General features: G+C 38.0%; 1 protein-coding gene across 2 annotated transcripts in view; it reads right to left on the bottom strand.

The window, feature by feature from the left end:
* map3k7 (mitogen-activated protein kinase kinase kinase 7) overlaps positions 1 to 13,651 on the bottom strand; it is a 128,705-nt gene that overhangs the window by 102,310 nt on the left and 12,744 nt on the right. The gene's annotated exons all lie outside the window — the stretch shown is intronic.

Raw genomic sequence — 13,651 nt, 5'->3', positions numbered from 1 at the left:
AAGGTGCAATGATGCCATTACCAAGGAGTTCAATGTAAATTATTCTGTGGGTGAGCTTGGGTGTTTATCCTCAATTTTCTTCAGATCAAGTGCGACCTAGTTGTGGGCAGTGACTATGCTAAGTTAACAAATTTAAGATCAATGTACTTTGAGACCAGTGTTCAAATCCCTACTATTTACGGTATTACATACAGATGTATGAAAGCTTTTCACTGTACTTTATTTCTCACTGTAAAATATACATGACGATAAAATCATTCATTCATTCATTCAGACTCCAATCCTTTTCACAGGTTTAAGTACATGAACACAAACTCATCAAAAGCGATACTGAATAGTTAATTTCACAAAAACGTCATCTTGCAACTGATCTTCAGGAGACTAAGTTTAGATAATGGTTTCTGAAGTGTGAATTATCGACATTGTCAAAAGCCTTTGAGGTCAATACATGAAAAGAAGAGATCTCTGCTATGCAACAAAATCTATGCCAATTGCAACTCACTTTGCATGGAGTCAATGCTATTAATATCATGGAAATCTCAATGTTGCTTTAATTATGTTTACTTAGGAAAGAAATCTCAACCACGCAAGAGACTGGGAAATGTTTATAAACAGAATGAATGCAGATCTGTGTGAAAGTAGTGAGGATCTAAGCCCTTCATATATTTTAGAACTCAGCTATTTTGAATGAAGAAATTTTTTAAAAATTCACTTATGGGATGTAGGCACTGCATGTTGGGCCAACATTTATTGTCCCTCCCAAGTTGGCCTTCAGATGGTGAGCTGCCTTCTTGAACTGTTGCGGTCCATGTGCTGGGGGGAAACACACAATGTTATTAGTGAGGGAATTCCAGGATTTTGACCTAGCATCACCACGATGACATATTTCCAAGTCAGAATGGTGAATGGTTTAGAAGGGAACTTGCAGGGGATAGTATTCGTTCCTTGTCTTGCTATGTGGTAGTGGGTGTGAAAGATACTGTCTAAGGAAACTTGGTGAATTTCTGCAGTGAAGTTTGACTAATAAACTCTGAAACAATAATTAATTTTGTTTCAAGATTATTGATTGTTAAATAGATTTACCCTACAATCTATTAAATAATTCTACAAGAAATAAAATCACTGCTGGTCTTTGATAAAGAGGAAAGTGTAAAAGCGCACAGCTGATTAAATATGCCATCATGGCGTTCTATTTGCTAGAAGGTGATTCAGAAAGAAAGTGTCAACGATAAAAAAATGCAGTGTATTCTCCGCAGTTTGAACAAATTTTCTTACAATGATATGTTTTCAAATACTGTATGTAGAAGATGGGTAATTGTATGGATTTGAAACACAAGAGTAATAGCCAAAGTCCTAATATGATAGCAAACCAGAATATTTCTCAATAATTTATTAATGTCTGTTCTTTTGATCATATACTCAACACCAAAGGAAAGACATACAGATCATGCCATGTTAACGTGGTTTATCATCTGTAGTTGATCTGTTTGTCTCCAGGAACAATTCTGAAGAATAAGAATTTTCATGATTAACTATTTTAAGATAGGAAATATAAATATTTAATCTGTTGATCCTGGAAAAAAAAATGCTTCTTTAACCTTGGGCAACTTAAGGATTTATAATGGTGAGTGATGCAAGCTTTTATAGTAACATCGCTTGGAGAGTTTTCTTCTCTGGATTTGTTTCTACACTTTATAGAGACAGCTATTACAACATAGGAGAAAAGAATTAATGAAGATACTGCAAGCATAGAGCCAAATAAGTCCAATATTCTAAAGCTAACAATAGTTCACCACACAATGTCACCATGAGGTCACTAGGTACAGCTGACAACTATTCTGCACAACTACTATCATGGTATGTCACATTGTCTTAGTGAAGAGAGACTACTAAAGTCCATAGTAAATTGCAAGTAGTGAATTAATTCATAGTTAGGCTTTAACCTAACCAGTGAAACTTAAAAAAAATTCAATCCAAAACATAATACTTTTTGTTGTCAGATAGGTTTAAGACAGAAATAAATCTTCCAACATGAGGGCACTAATTATTTCCCAGTCCAAAATAACATTGGTTAGATGGCTGAAGAAATTGAAGAACACTGAAACTGTACAGCATGTTCTCTCATTTTATATGCCTGTCTTTCTGGAGCTGAGTAACAGGACTACTTAAATGAATCTTGATGGGGAGTTGCAATGCACCATTATTAAATTATCCATTTTGTAAACTGGTCATCAACAGGCAAGCCATTCATAGAAACAGGTGGTCATTTAGTCCATCGAGCCTACTCTTTCATTCAAATGGATCAAATATTTTGATGCCCTTTACTCATACCACCTCATAATTCTGTAATCAGAAATCTATCATCTGAAATTCCATGAGCCTGTAATAGAGAATTTCACAGGTTCACAACCATAGAAAAAAAAATGTTTTAAAAATCCCATAATCTCAGACCTAAGTGGTCCAAAACTGTGCCTCCTGGTTTTGACTGCTTAACCACAGGGAGCATCTTAACTACATCAACCCTATCTATTCTTTTCAGTATTTTGTAGATCTCAATGTGATCACCTCTCAATCTTCCATTCCATTAAGATAGTTTAGAATTAACCAGAATTTGTCACTACATTGTAAGGTTTTGTCCACGAGAAAGGAGGTTAAAATTAATCAAAGAAATCACACCTGGGTTCTTAGACCTGACATGAACAAAGGGATTTCATTCTAATCTGGGTTGAATATAAACATCTCTGGAAAATTAGTGAGATAATTCACTGTATGAAGTTCTTTTTTGAAATAAATAATTTGAGTACTGCTGAAAGAACATGGAACTTGTTGAAGCTTTTCATCTTGCACTGATCAGGACTATTAACAGAAAAACCAATATTTCTACCGCATTAGCGTTTCCAGTAATATGCAAGGTACTGATTGTACCCAATCTGCCAGTGGTTGCAAAATTCATAACATAGCATTCAACATTAGATGCAATTCTTTAACTGGACATCATCATTTGCTGGATAATTCTGATTGCATGAACAATTACATTGACAACCAATTTAGGATCATCCATTGGGCTCACACCAAGGTGAAGCTATATAAATTAATACTTCGAGGTCTGTTCTTTGCAGACATAAAGAACATGTACATGTACTGAGCTAGTTTCAACCCAACAAAATAGATGACAGCCATTCACTGGTTCACTTCTTATGGCACAGCTCTAACCAGGCAATTTGTTTACTTTAAAATGTAAACAAATCCCAACAGTTAAGTGTCAATCATCATTAATGGTTCCATGCTCTACAGTGACATCTCTATCAATAAGAATCCACTGGCTAACTAATCATCAAATGCTTCTCATACAGTTATTTGTTTTTCTCCATCAATTGGTGTTTTTGTGACCAGAGCTGCCTTTAAACTTACTTTCTGGCTGCATGGGGCCTCTGAGGTCCACGCACAGTCGTGAGGTCTGAAACCGGACATCAAGGCAAAATTGGTGTGCTGATGCCGATCATTTTGCTTGAACCTTGGAACGACTGTGATCGTGCAGTTTAGAGGGAACCTTGCTTGTGACAGGTCCTGAAGACAAAAGGTGTCTTTTTTCCCAGACAAATACCATGTATGCTTGAGTAATAGTCAAACTTGTTCGAACTTTTAAAGGTTAAATTTATGGGGCTGACTATTACATGGATACTACTTTTGAGTGTCTGAAATTCTTGCCCGTCAAAATTCATACCATATCAATAGCAGCTCAACTGATCTCTAAACAAAGAAAAAAAACACACGATAGTAATTTTGAAAACCCATAGTGGAACACAACAGCAAGCGAACTGGAAGACCGGGAGCGGAGTGGAACAACCGGCAGACTGGAAAGCTGGAGCGGGACGTGACGGCCAGCACACTGACTCAAATATTAATCTGTTATCTGTGACGAACTAGGGCTGACTTTTACACATTAGATGTATGGAAAATTTCAGGTTATTTGGCCGAAAATAGGGGTTTGACTTTTACAGGAGATCGCCTATTACTTGAGTATATACGGTAATATAGAACGAAATCAACAACTCTTAAGCCTAACAAGAATTTAACAAAAGTATTTGTGTAGAATAATTAAATAATTTAGCCCTCCATCTGTTATACACCACCTGTTACTGAAACTCTTATGTTTTTACTGCTTCCAAATTTGATAATTTCAATACTCTCCTGGTCAGCCTCCAATGATCTACAAAGTGACCAGCTAAGGTTGCCTCTGGGCTTGACTTGTATTTTAAAAACTTACGATCAGTAGCATTAAATTGCGTTAACTAGCTCAAACATGGAGAGCCAAACTAAAGGTGTTCCATGAAAAAGAATTGCATTTTGTTACCGATTAAACCCACAAAATAAGAGGATGCAAAAACCAAATACAGAAAGATAGGCAATAAGCTTACAAAGAAGGTACAAGTGTTTAGTATAGACAGGAAGGTAAAGGCGATTGCATTTTAAAGGTTTCAGACTTAAGCTGCAAAATTGAAACCTGAACCCTAATGGTATATCTGTTGTCATTTTCCTCACCCATGGTGAAATTTGCAGATATCTTTGAGGTCTTGGTGAAGGACTGTCATTTCAAGTCACTCTTGTTTGGCCAGGCACTGTCTTTTTAGCTTGAGTAGAGAGAAAAGCAGAGAGCTTGTTTATAAATCCATTTTTCTTAGTCTCTACCTTGTTGATAAAGGTCCATTTGCACATTCTTGTTCAGTTGAATACGGAATGGAAAACTTGTCATCCCAATGTGAAACTCAACAAAGGTATATGGGAGATGTGGAATGGAGTGCCAGTGCCATTTTACAACTCTGTTAAAGACAGACATTGGTGGTGGGCAAGTTGTTGGAGGGAATCCTCACAGACTGGTGTCTCACTAACTTCATTGGGTCTCTTGAAAAAGTAACGAAGAGAATTAATGAGGGCAGAGTAGTGGACGTGATCTATGTGGACTTCAGTAAGGCATTTGAGAAGGTTCCTCATAGTAGACTGATTAGCAAGGTTGGATCACATGGAGTACAGGGAGAACTAGACATTTGGATACAGAACTGACTCAAAGGTAGAAGACAGAGTGTGCTAGTGGAGGGTTGCTGTTCAGACTAGCAGCCTGTGACCAGGAGTGTGCCACAAGGAACGGTGCTGAGTCTAACTTTGACAAGGGAGCCTCTGAAATGTCCATCTTCTTCCTCAACTGAGACTCCCCTGGCATCGTTGAACACAAGGCTCTCAACTGAGTCTGGCCCATCTACCACACTTCCACCCTCACCCCCACTCTTCTGTCCCACAACAGAAATAGAGCTCTCCTTGTCCTTGCCTACCATCCCACCAGCATTTGCTTCCGGCATATCACCACCCATCATTTCCACCACCTCCAGCAAGATGCCCCATATTCCCCTCCCTTCCCTTGTCTGCCATCTGCAGGAACCATTCCCTCTGGAACACCTTGGTCCACTCTGTCTCCACTCCCAACACTCCTCCCAAGCCTCACAGCACCTTCCCCTGCAACTGCTGAAGGTCTAACACCTGCCCATTTACCTTCTCAGTATCCAAGGGCCCGAACATACGTTCCAAATGAAGGAGCACTTTACTGCACTTCTAACATTCTAATCTACTGCATTCACTGCTCACATTGTGGTCTCCTCTACACTGGAGAAACAAAGTATAGACTGGGTGACGGCTATATTCTGCCCACAAAAATCACCCTGAACTTCCAGTTGTCTGCCACTTCAACACATCACCTTGTTCCTTGGCCAACATCTGTCTCAGGCTTGTTGCACTGTTCCAGCGAAGCTCAGCGCAAGCTGAAAGAACAACACCTCATTTTCCACTTGGGAACCCTACAGCCTTCTGGACTCTAAAATTCAATAATTTTAGGGCTTGAACTCTCTCATGTCCTAGCCCCACACCCCATACACCAGGTCTTGTTATTATATCGTCTGCCATTACACACTACCAATTGTTAGCCACTAACAGTCCCCATTAACAGCTATTCACCTACCTAGATTGATATCCGCTCCTTTCTCTGTCCAACTGTTCTCTCTCTTTGGGCTCTATCCCCATCTATTGTTTACTCCTTAACCACCCCCCACTCACCCACCATCCCACACTTCTGCATATAAAATATTTTCCTAGCTACTATTAGTTCTCAGGAAGGGTCACCAGACCCAAAATGTTAATTCTGATTTCTCTTCACAGATGCTGCCAGACCTGATGAGCTTTTCCAGCAACTTCTGTTTTTGCTTCTGATTTAAAGAATCCACAGCTCTTTTGGTTTTTATATAGTGAAGGCATTTGGCATGCTTGCTTTATTGGTCAGTGCACCGAGTATAGATGTTGGGAGGTCACGTTGCAGCTGTACAGGTCGTTGGTTAAGGCACCTTTGGAATACTGCATGCAATTCTGGTCTCTGTCCAAGAGGAAGGATGTTGTGAAACTTGAAAGGGTTCAGAAAAGATTTACAAGAATGTTGATTGGATTATAGAGGGTTTGAGCTATAGTGAGAGGCTGAATAGGCTGGGGCTATTTTCCCTGGAACGTCAGAGGCTGAGGGGCGACCTTACAGAGGTTTATAAAATCACGAGGGGCATGGATAGGGTGAATAGCCAAGGTCTTATCACAGGGTGAGGGAGTCCAAAACGAAAAGGCATAGGTTTAGGGCAAGAGGGGAAATATTTTAAAAGGACCTAAGGGGCAACTTTTTCTCAGAGGGAGGTGCTTGTATTGAATAAATTGCTGCAGGAAGTGGTGTGGGCTGGTACAATTACAAACTTAACAGGCACCTGGATGGTTTCAGAGGGATATGGGCCAAATGCTGGTAAATGGGGCTAGATTAATTTCGGAAAACTGGTCGGCACAGACGAGTTGGACTGAAGGGTCTGTTTCCATGTTGTACAGCTCTATGACTCTATATTATGACCATAGTTCCATAGGACCATAGGGCTGCTCTCTCATTAGAGACAGATGACTGATGATAGTTAGCTCAGTTAACTGGACGACTGTTTTGCAAAACAGAGCTACACCATCAGCATAGGATCAATTCCCACCCTAGCTGAGGTTACCAAGAAGGCCCTGCCTTCTCAATCTTGCCCCTTACCTGAGACACGGTGACCCTCAGGTAAAAATTATCAGTTATCTCTATCTAATTGAGCATAGTCCTGTGGTCCTCTGGGAGGATGGTGACTATATCTTTACTTCTTACCACATAACTATGTTAATTTTGGCTCAGACTGATTCATGTTCGCAGAACATGAGTTTGGCTTATGATCGTAAAAGGCATGAGGACATATTCAACTCATCAAATCTGCCCTGTCATTCAATAAGATCAGACATGATTGGATAATCCTCACATCTACCTTCTTGCACTTTTCCCATTACCCTTGATTCCCTTACTGAGTAAAAATTTTATCCTAACATTAAATATACTTAAATATGTAGTCTCTACAGCCCTCCGCAGTAAACAATTTCACAGATCACTACTCTCAGAAGAAATTCTTCCTCATAAGTCCTTAATAGGTGACCCCATACTCTGAGATTATACCTTGTGGTGCTGGACCCACCCAAAAGAGAATATATCCTTGCAACGACTACCCTGGAAAGCCCTCTAAGAATTTTGTATTGTTTTAGTAAGATCATCCATTATTCTCCTAAACTCTAATGAATACAAAGTCCAAGTCCAATCTACTCAATCTTTCCTCATAAAAGAATCCCTCCATCTCTGGGATGAACGTAGTGAACATATTCTGGACTGTCTCCAATGTCTGAATATTTTTCCTTAGATAAGGAGTCAGAACCTCCTCACAGCATTATCGGTGCGGTCTAACTGGTGTCTTGTATAGTTTTGGCAAGATCTCCCCATTTTTATATCCTATTTCCTTTGAAATAAAGGTCAACATGCCATTTGCCTTCCCTACGATTTGCTGAACCTGTACATTAGTTTTTGTGATTCATGCATAAGAACCCCAATCCCGTTTTTTTTCTTTCCATTTAAATATTAAGCTACTTTTTCCTTTCTGTCGAAAGTGCATAACCTCTCATTTTTCCACATTATATCTCATCTGCCAAGACCTGTCTAAATCCCTCTGCAAACTCTGCATCATTCTCACAATTGCTTTCCCACCTATTTTTGTGTCATCTGCAAATTTGGCAACAGTATTGGTAACATAGTCAATAATTATGGCCTCAGCACTAGTTATCCAGTTAGCCAATTCTCTATCCATGCAAACATATTACTTCAAAGTCAAGGGATCTTATCCTATTAAGTGGCCTAATGTGTTGTACTTTAAATTCCTTTGGAACATCTGAAAATTCTGAAAACGACACATCCATTGCTTCCCTTTTATTTAACCTGTTTGTTACCTCATCAAAGAATTTAATAAGTTTGTCAGGCATGATTTCCCCTTCATGAAGTCATGCTGAATTTGCAGGATTACTCTGCTACTACATTCTTTCTAAATGACTATAATATTTTCAAATAACAGCTGTTAAGCGAATTGCCTTATACTAACTTTTTTTTGTCTCTCACCCTTTTTGAACAAGGATGTTACGTTAGTAGTTTTCTGTTCTTCTGGGACTTTTCCAGAATTTAAGGATTCTTGGAACATTACTATCAGTGCACCCATTATCTCTGTCATTACTTCTGTTAATATCCTAAGATTCAATGCATCGCATCCAGGAGACCATCAGCCTTTAGCCTCATTAATTTTCTCTTGTGATAATTATTGTCTTTATTTCCACTCCCCTACTTTTACCCCTTGATTATTCAGTATTTTTGGACTGCGATTATACCTTCTATGTAAAGACTGATGCACAGTATTTACTGAACCCATTTCCTTGATTTTCCCAGCCTAATTCTGGGGGGCTTACATTCACTTTGGCTGTTGTCTTCCTTTTCATCTATTTAAAAAAAACTCATCATTTTGTGTAGTATTTATTAGTCTATCAAAGTTTAATCTTTCACTATTATTTGGGGTCATCTTTTGTTGGACTTTAAACTTTCCCAGCCCTCTGGCTTATTACTAAACTTGGTAACATTGCACAAATTTTATTTTAATTTAATATCATCTTTAACTTAGTTCGTTAACCATGATTGTATTTACCCCCTAAGAGTCATGAACTAATTTCTTAAATGACTGCCATTGTTCATGAACCATTATTTCTGCTAAACTCCGTGCACCCTAGCCATTTCTGCTTGCAGTGCTTTGTAGCAACCTTTACTTAAGTTTAGCAACTGTAATTTCCGAACCAAATCCCTCACTCAAACTGAATCTGGTCAGGTGATCATATTGTCCTTTTTGAAAGCATTTTTAGACTGTGATCATTACATTAAATTCAAATGTTGAAAGTTGAATATTAATAATCTATTTTCACTACAATGCTAACATTCCAATCTCCACAAACTTCAGTTGACCAAAACCTCTGTTGGCCTTTTCATAGCTTGAAGCATGACCTTCATTCTTAATTCCTGTGTCTGCTAATGGATCAAATATCTGTCTGGATCACTGTGTCTTTCGATGATGGCAAATTATTGTTCCATGACTATTATTCTGATTGAGATCAGTTAACCTTGTAATAACTATTCAAAACTTGAATCTCTATTTCATATAAATTCAAACCAGACTAGAGGGATGCATTTACTCCAGGTCATCAGACAAGTATTTTATCAGACAATACTTTGCAGAAAGGTTTTCCACTTGGACATTGCAAAATTGTAAATGACAGCATAGAACTATTTTTGATTAATGCAATGCATGAAGTTGTGCCACCAAAAAGGCTTAATATTCATCTTAGTGCCACATTATCTGAAACAGAACTTTTCTTTGCAATTGACAGTCACAGGAAATTAGAGGATTACATTTAATTTTCTTTTAGGTCTTGAAAGTAAAGCCTGCCATGGATCTTTAAAAATAAAACCAGTTTTCCACTCTTTCGCTCTTTTCAAATATCCTTTTAGCTTTTTTACCTTCTTTGAAACTGAAGGTTTTATATCAGAGTTCTAAACGCTCATAACTTGGAGAAGAAATTCCTCATCCCAGTCTTAAATGGTTGGTTTGAGACTATGACCTCTGGTCCTAGACTCTCCTATGAGGTGATACATCCTATCATTTACCCTGTCAAGCCCTTTAAAAATCCTATTTGTTTCAATGAGATCACCTCCCATTCTTTCAAATTCCAATTAGTAGAATCCCAACCTGTTAACCTTTGTTCATAAGGCAATCCCTCTACACCAGGGACCATTCTAGTGAACCTGCTCTGAACTGCTTCCAATGAAATAACATATTTTCTTAAAGTAGGGATGAAACCTGCTCACATACTCCAGACATTGTCTCACTAGCCCTTGTACAGTAGTCAGACTTCTTTTTTCTCATATCATAGTCCGCTTGACACAAGCGCTGACATTTCGTGGACCTTCCTAATGACCTGCTGCACTTGTGTGCTAGCTTTGTGTTTTATGCACAAAAGAACTTGGGTTACTTTGTGTTGTAACTTTTTGCAGTTTTCTGCATTTAAATAATATTGTGTACTTTTGTTCTCCCTTCCAAACGGAGCTAAATATTTTCCACAGTATACACCATTTGCCCACTTTTTGTTGTTAAACCGATCAATTTCTTTCTGTATTCCCCAAGTCACAAGTCACCAACCCCATATCCCTACACAATACTTCCTGCCCATTAGCCAATTCTCTATCCATGCCAACATACTACCTTCAACACTGTGGACTCTTACTTTATGGCTTAACTCTTTGAGAGGTATCCTGCTGAACATCGTCTGGAAGTCCAAATACAACACATCTATTGGTTCCGCTCTCTCTATCCTGATTGAGACTCTCTCTAAAGACTTTAATAAATTAGTCAGACGCTATTTCCATTCTGGTAAACCATACAAAAAGTCTGCTAGATTAAATTATGATTTCCCAATTGTTCTGCTATTGCTTCCTTAATACTCAAATCCAAATCTTTTTCAACAATAGATTGTTAGACTAATCAGTCTATAGATGCCCACTTTTTGACTCCCTCCCTTTTGAATACAGCTGTCACACTGGCAGTTTTCCAACCTTCTGGTACTGCTCCAGAATCAAATAAGTACAACATTGCAGCCATGACATAGACATGCCAACAGGATGACAGAGATTTGAACCTGAATACTGAAAGGCACAGGTCACATATGAATGGCAGGCTAGGAAAAACTGGAGGGATATATCTGCAACTAATGCAGATATTGGCACAATAGAGATGTATGACCTATGTTCAGGAAACCAGGATATTGAAGTCTGGTCAGAGATGAGAAATGTAAAGGCAAAAGATCACTTGTGCAAGTTATGCACAGGCCCTTAAACAGTACCCACACAGTAGAATGGAGTATAAAAAGGAAGTATATTTAAAAAAAAGCAAGGCGATAATCATGGGAGATTTTAATTTACACAGAGGTGGCACAGTGGTTAACATTGTTGCCTCACAGCATCAGGAACCTGATTTCATTTCCACTGGGTTTCCTCTAGATGCTCTGGCTTTTTTCGATGGGCCAACGACATGCAGGTTAGGTGGATTGGACCTGTTAAATTGCCCGTAGTGTCCAGAAATGTGCAGGCTAGCCATAGGAAATGCAGAATTACAGGAATAGGGGAGAGGTGGTGGGTCTGGTCTTCAGAGGGTCAATGTGGTTGAATGGCCTATTTTCACACTAAGATTTCTATGATTCGACAGACGGATAAAATTATACGGGTACAGTGATGATTAGTTCACTAAATATCTGCATCTTTAGGAGACAGCGAGAGAATGAATGTCCAGAAAATCAGTTGAGAAATAAATTGGGAAAGATAGGAGCGATACTTCACATGAGTTGAGAATCTATAAACAGATATTGATGTGAAATAGAGCTGTTTATGGTGAGATCTCATTTAATAAAATATATATTTAGTGTAATAAACCTATGCTTTTCTTTGTCATATATATAGACAAGACTGGCAATGTATTATATTCAGTGACTGACCTTCATGGTAACCAAAGTGCAAAAATAAAATATAAGGGCTATCATCCCAGCTTTCACCTTCGAATCTGACTAGTCTAGTATTACCACCGGTCTGAATCATAATAATAGGCAGGTGGGAATGTAGAGAGAGTTAACAAATCAGCCATGATTTTGTTAAATGGCAAAGTAGGATTGAGGAGTAGAATGGCATATTCCTGCAGACTAATTCATATGTTTATATGTAACAGTATTTTAAAAAGACAGAGGTGTAAAGTGACCTTTACTCTTCCAGAGAGAAAGTCTGGAGAATAAACAATGGAAAACATTCAAATGGCATTTGAATTATAGGTCAGTCTTCATTGTAGAGGATACAAATAGAAAACTGTGAATAAACATGGATGAGGGAATTTGGAGTTTAAAAACAATAGTCGTTTGATCTTATGGAAATTGAGTATTGCTAAAAAAAATGTTTGTTTATGCATCTTACACTCAAGACAAATTTGCAGAAATATCAACTTGGATAAAAAAAAAGTTTATACTTTTAGAGAGGTGTGTGCTGATTTTTTTGGAAAGTAAGCTCTGATCTTTGCTATGGAGAATGCCCTAGTTAATGATGTTTGACAGTCAACTGCCAGGTTTCATTTAAATTATAAACTAGGCAGGTTGACTCTGATTTGGTTCATTTCTCATACCATAACCCAAAGTTTGTCACCTAGTTAAATTTTAAACAAACAAAATATCAATAATGAGTGCATTTTCCACAGCAGCATCTCAAAGAATGAGTCCAGCTGCCAACTAATCAGCACTCGCTTCACACGGTATAATGCTGGTTTTCTTACTTAACTGGTATCCTTATGTATTGTCCTGATTAGTACAAGATTAAAAGCTTTGACAAAATGTCTTTCTTTAAAACTGAACTTAGAAGAATTATAATCAGCATGGAAAGGGTACTGAGAAAATAAATAAGGTTGAAGTCTGACAAGTTATGTGGCCCTAATGAATATCATTCCAGGGGGTTTAAAGATGCAGCTGCCAAGATAAATGCATTAGTTTTAATTTTCCAAAATTCCCTAGGATCTATCAGATTGGAAAATCATGATTATGATTTCACTACGTAAAACAGGAGTGCAACAGAAAACAAAGAAGGATTAGCCACCTAGCCTAACATCTGCTAGAATCATTTTTTAAGGTTATAGCAGAACATTAAAAAAATCTTAATGTAATGAGACAGAGTCAAAGGGAAATCATTACCTCGAATGGTGACCATTCTTTTCGGAAGTAGCAAACAGTGCACATAAATGCAAATGGGTGGATGTACTTGGACTTTTAGAAGCCATGTGGCATCAAACGTTACTACACAAAATGTGTGTATGGTGTGGAGAGTAGTGTACTAGCCATAAGATTGATGGGGTGGACATAAATGGATCATTTTCAGGTTGGTAGAATGTGACAAATACTATGAGAGCCTTAAGTATTTGGTAATATGTAAAGATTTGGATGAAGACATTGAACATACTTTTGCTAAATTTGCTGATGAAACCAGGTAGGTAGAAAAGTAACAAAGTTATAGGATAGCTGTCCAGGCTTTAAAATTGCAGCTTTGAGTAAATATTAGATAGAGTAGGGTTGTTTCTTTTGGAACAGAGAAAGTGTGACTGAATTCAGGTGTATAAAATTA

This window comes from Hemiscyllium ocellatum, chromosome 3 (assembly GCF_020745735.1).
Source record: "Hemiscyllium ocellatum isolate sHemOce1 chromosome 3, sHemOce1.pat.X.cur, whole genome shotgun sequence".
NCBI classification, from domain to species: domain Eukaryota; kingdom Metazoa; phylum Chordata; class Chondrichthyes; order Orectolobiformes; family Hemiscylliidae; genus Hemiscyllium; species Hemiscyllium ocellatum.
This window is presented reverse-complemented; position numbering and strand designations above follow the sequence as displayed.